Raw genomic sequence first — 6,149 nt, 5'->3', positions numbered from 1 at the left:
GCCGCCTACTCTATGATGACCATCATGCGAGTCAGATCTGGACTATTTCGGGACTCTGATTTCCGGTATATGCCAGGATCACTTCCGGGAGCACAAGGGTATCTCCAGGCTATCTATGCTGACCCCACTCAGGAGGATTCACGGACTCGCACCACTGCTGAGATGCTCGAGGATAAGGACCGTGAAAATCGGGCCTTGAGGTTAGAGCTCTTCAATACCCGTGCTGACCACTGGGCCACTTTGACTCGGTTCGCACCGGCGGTGCAAGCTGGATATTCGGATATGCGCGATCTCTATCCTGTGAGATCTGCTCTGCCAGACGTGATGGGTTGGCGTGATGTAGGAGGCATCACCCCACCTCGCGGTCCCCGCAGGCCACCGTCTGTTGGTCCAAGGCCTCATCCTAGCCCCTATGGTCCACAAGCTCCGCGAGATCGTCTGTTTCTGGATGATCATGTTGAGCTTCCAGGCTATGGAGGTGACTTCTACGAGGACGACTACGGATCGGTCTGAGTTAGTGGTTGTATCACTAGTTCGCACTAGCTGTGTCGTTTATCGTCCTGTGTGACTCGTGGGATATGACCTAGTTGTAATCTTTCCGGAGGTGTAGAAAAATAATGTATAGGAGCTTGGAATGCCTCCGATGAGATGTAATCCTCTTTTCACCGTAATAGTACTTTGTTTGGTCTTGTACTAAACCCTGTATGGTGTGTATGACGATGGAATAAAAGAAGCAGTTTCTGTATCTACCATGTCATACGGATGATCATCTTGCATTTCGAGTTATTCCTTACATTTTATATCCTATGTCGGAATTTTATCATCCTGACTAAATCATTGTCTTGTTTACCTAGGATGGTCAACACGCGCACTAACCCTGCTCCTCAAGAGCAGGCCGAAGGCAGTGAAGTCAGGGATGCAAATCTGCCTCATCCTCCTTCCCTAGCCGAGGTTATGATGGAAGCTGAGAGAAACAAGCGGGAGACCAACCGTTTGTTGGAGCGTATTGAACAGAACACAGCACACCATCAGAGGACTAACGTGGTGTCACTCAGTGATTTTATCAAATTACACCCACCCACGTTCCACCACTCCGTCGAGCCTCTCGACGCTGATGACTGGCTTCGCAGTATCTCTCACAAACTGCGTTCCGCGCTGGTAGCGGAGGCTGACAAGGTCACCTTTGCTGCATATCATCTTGAAGGCCCCGCCAGTCTATGGTGGGAGAATTATGGAGCTATGCGCCCAGCGGGCCATGTCACTACTTGGGCTGAATTCAGCGAGGCTTTCCGTGAACATCACATTCCGGAGGGTCTCATGGACCATAAACATGAGGAATTTTGCAGTTTCACTCAGGGCCGACTTTCTGTGGATGCTTACAGCAGGGAGTTTGGTAACCTCGCACGATATGCAACTGAGGAAGTGTCTACTGACGCCAAGAAGCAAGCAAGGTTCCGTAAGGGACTTAGTCCTGAGCTTCGCCGTGACCTCCGTCTGCATGAGTGCACATCTTTTCAGAAACTTGTCAACAAGGCCATCAGTGCTGAAACTGGTCAGACTGACTATGACGCAACCCACAAGCATGGCCGTGACATGGGTTCCTCATCCGGTGCTGGTCCTCAGAAGCGCCGCGTGTGGGTACCCAACACCGCCCTGCCACCCAGGTTCACACCGAGGCCATCTTTCCAGGCGCCTCGCCCTGTTCAACAGTCTGCACCGGCCAAGCCCTATGGGGGTCCAACTAACAATGCTCCTCCACGTACCAGTTCCGTGACTTGTTTCAAGTGTGGGGAATCTGGCCACTATATGCGTGAGTGTCCCCAGACCAACCCCAACCAGTCTGCTAAAGCTGTTGGCCGTGGCAAGCCGACAGGAAAAGTATTCCACGCCAAGCCGGTCACCGCTTCACGTGGCCATGTCAACTGTATCTCGGCCGAAGAAGCTCAAGAGGATCCCAACGTCGTTCTCGGTACGCTTCTTGTTAATTGCCACCCGGCATCAGTTCTTTTCGATACAGGAGCCTCTCATTCTTTTATATCTGAAAATTATGCTCGTTTGCATAACGTCGCTTTCGGTGATATGCCAACCTCTATGGTAATTCAAACTCCGGGATCCAAATGGCAAACTTCTAGAGTAAGCCATGGAAATGAAATCCAAGTCGACAGACTTGTTTTCCTCGCGTCTTTGATAGCCCTTAAATCTTCAGATATTAATATCATTCTGGGTATGGACTGGATGTCGGCTCATCAAGCCAAAATTGATTGCTTCTCTAGGACTGTTCAACTCACCCATCCTTCGGGGAAGATAGTCAGTGTCTTGACCCGAATAGCCAAGCGACAATTATATTCTCTTAACGCCAGCCCTTTGCCAGACCTTGAGGACGTGCCGGTAGTCCGTGACTTCCCGGATGTCTTTCCAGAAGAATTGCCAGGTGTTCCACCTGACAGGGATGTTGAGTTCGTAATAGACCTCATCCCAGGAACCGTTCCGATTGCTAGAAGACCCTATAAGATGGCACCACTAGAACTAGCCGAGCTTAAGAAACAACTCAATGAGTCCTTGAAAAAGGGTTTCATCCGACCTAGCTCATCTCCGTGGGCTTGCCCCGTCCTATTCGTCAAGAAGAAGGATGGTACGGACCGGATGGTTGTAGATTACCGACCTGTCAATTTGGTCACAATTAAGAACAAATATCCGCTTCCCAGGATCAACGACCTGTATGATCAGCTCGCTGGATCCTCAGTCTTGTCCAAGATGGATTTGAGGTTGGGCTACCATCAAATCAAAATCAGAAACGGGGACATTCCTAAAACGGCCTTTGTTACTCGTTATGGCCAATACGAGTACACCGTCAGGTCCTTCGGTTTAACCAACGCTCCAGCCACCTTTTCTCGGTTAATGAACTCAATCTTCATGGAGTATTTGGATAAATTCGTCGTGGTTTATCTCGATGATATACTCATCTACTCCAAGAACGAGGAAGAACATGCCGAACATCTAAGGCTAGTGTTGAAGAAACTTCGAGAGCATCGCCTTTATGCCAAATTTTCTAAATGTGAATTCTGGTTGTCAGAAGTGACCTATCTGGGTCATGTAATATCTGGTAAAGGTATTGCTGTTAACCCTGAGCGAGTTCAAGCCGTCCTTAATTGGACTCCACCTGAATCGGTCAAGCAAGTTCGGAGTTTTCTGGGCTTAGCGAGCTATTGTCGTCGCTTTGTCGAGAACTTCTCCAAAGTTGCCAAACCTCTAACCGAACTCCTCAAGAAAGATAAGAAGTTCGAATGGACTCCACAATGTGAGCACAGCTTTCAGGAACTGAAAAGACGCCTGACTTCTGCTCCCGTACTGGTACCGCCAGACTTCTCCAAGGACTTTGTTATCTACTGCGACGCCTCGCGACAAGGACTAGGTTGCATTCTCATGCAAGATCGACACGTAATTGCCTACGCCTCACGGCAATTGCACCCACATGAGGAGAATTATCCTACTCATGATCTAGAGCTTGCAGCCGTAGTCTATGCACTCAAGACCTGGCGACATTACCTCATCGGTAATCGTTGCGAAATATTCACTGATCACCAAAGTCTAAAGTACATTTTCACCCAACCGGATATAATCTCAGGCAAAGACGTTGGGTTGAATTGATCACAGACTTCGACTTAGGAATAACCTACACCCCAGGGAAAGCCAACGTCATGGCTGATGCGCTAAGTCGTAAATCTTATTGTAACAACCTGATGTTACAACAAAGTCAACCGCTTCTCCATGAGGAATTTCGGAAGCTTAACCTTCACATTGTACCTCAAGGTTTTCTTTCCACCTTGGTAGCAAAACCTACTCTTACGGATCAAATCATCGCTGCCCAAAAGCGAGATAAGGGAATATCTAAAATCAAAGAGAACATGGCTAGCAGAGGTGCTAGTTGTTTCTCCACAAATGATCATGGTGTTGTGTACTTTGAGAACCGTCTAGTGGTTCCCAAGAACCAGCATCTACGGCAGTTGATCCTTAAGGAGGCTCATGAGTCTCCTCTCACCATTCATCCCGGTAGTACTAAGATGTATCAGGACCTACGCCAGAGGTTCTGGTGGACTAGGATGAAGAGAGAAATTGCTCAGTATATTGCTAATTGCGACGTCTGTCGTCGTGTAAAAGCAGAGCATCAACGGCCTGCTGGCACCCTTCAACCCTTAGCTATTCTTGAATGGAAATGGGATAAAATTGGTATGGATTTCATTACCGGTTTTCCCAGGACCAAGAGAGGGAATAATGCTATCTTCGTCGTTGTCGATCGTCTTTCCAAAGTAGCCCATTTCCTACCTGTTCGTGAGAGTATAACCGCTAGCCAGCTGGCAGACTTATACATCTCCCGTATAGTGTCTCTTCATGGTGTTCCTTTGGAAATTAACTCGGATCGAGGAAGCCTTTTCACCTCTCGATTTTGGGAAAGCTTCCAAAATGCTATGGGGACCCGTCTCTCCTTTAGCACCGCCTTCCACCCTCAGTCGAGTGGTCAAGTGGAACGCGTCAACCAGATTCTAGAAGACATGCTTCGAGCCTCTGTTATCTCATTCGGAATGGACTGGGAGAAGTGCCTTCCATTTGCCAAATTCACTTACAACAACAGCTATCAATCTAGCTTGGGTAAGGCCCCTTTTGAAGTTCTCTATGGACGACGGTGTCGAACACCCCTTAACTGGTCAGAGACCGGGGAAAGACAATTCTTTGGCCCGGATATGATTCAGGAAGCAGAAGAACAAGTTCGTATCGTTCGTGAAAAGTTGAAAACAGCCCAATCTCGTCAAAAGAGTCAATATGACCGAAAACATAAGGCTATGACTTTCGAGGTTGACGAGAAGGCTTATCTTCGGGTCACCCCTCTGAAGGGAACCCATCGCTTCGGTATCAAAGGCAAATTGGCTCCTCGTTACATTGGACCTTTTCGCATTCTCGCCAAACGAGGAGAAGTTGCCTACCAGTTGGAACTACCTCCGCACCTCTCCAGAGTCCACGATGTTTTCCACGTTTCTCAACTCAGGCGTTGCTTCTCGGATCCTATCCGTGGAGTGGACCACGAAACGCTTGATCTCCAAGATAATCTTACATATCGAGAGTACCCCGTTCGTATCCTCGATCAGGCCGAACGTACCACCCGACGTCATAATATCAAGTTTCTCAAAGTACAATGGTCGCACCATTCTGAGGATGAAGCAACTTGGGAAAGGGAGGATCGTCTTCGACTCGAGTATCCCGCCTTCTTCCCGGAGGAACCCAAATCTCGGGACGAGATTCTTTTGAGTGGGGGTGAGTTGTCACACCCTAGCTAGTCATGCATCAGAGTGTGTGCATCATGTTTAAAATTCCATTTAATTTGAAATGGGGATTTGTGAAACCCTCAGAATCATTTCTGAAAATGACCCAAATAAAAATTTCTCCAAAAGGGTCCAAGAAAATGCTCATGTTGCTCTCTGAAAATATTGGACAGAGATAAAAATCAAACCAATATTTTTAAGAGCTCATAGGTATTTATTTTGGGCATTTGGAATTAATGCATAAATATTTGCTTTGGAAATATATTAGTTATATATATTAATATATGTCCAAATATTATGCCATTTATAAAGGAGCTCTGGAATAATATATCTAGCTCCTGCAAAAATTGGCATAAGGTAAATAAATGATTTAATATTTTTTTAAATCAAAACAAATGTCAGAAATTAGAAAAAGAAAAATAAATAAAAGGAGGAGCTTACTTGGGCTCCTCCCTGTCCGGCCCAGCTAGCAGGCGGCCCAGCCCGCCTCCCTCCTCTGTCGTCTTCGTCCTCGACAGAGGGAGGGGAGTGTGGCCGGCGCGCGCGCGCCACCGCGCCACGCCACCTGCTCGCCTGCCTGCCTGCCCCTCCCCTCCTCGTCTCGATGCCCCGGACGACGCCACGCCCTCCCCCTGCTCTCTCTCACTCTCCCGCGGTTCTTCCCTCCTCTCCCTCGCTCTCTCTCTCACGGCCGAACACCACCATCGCCGCCGTTCGCCATAGCAGCCGTCACCGGCCACCCCTCGCCCCTCCGCTGAGCTCAGGAGCTCCGCCTCGACCCCCTCTTCCTCCCCACCAAGCCAAGCCCCTCGGGAAGCCCTGCATCGCCGCCCA

This window comes from Triticum dicoccoides, chromosome 5A (assembly GCF_002162155.2).
Source record: "Triticum dicoccoides isolate Atlit2015 ecotype Zavitan chromosome 5A, WEW_v2.0, whole genome shotgun sequence".
NCBI lineage: Eukaryota > Viridiplantae > Streptophyta > Magnoliopsida > Poales > Poaceae > Triticum > Triticum dicoccoides.
This window is presented reverse-complemented; position numbering follows the sequence as displayed.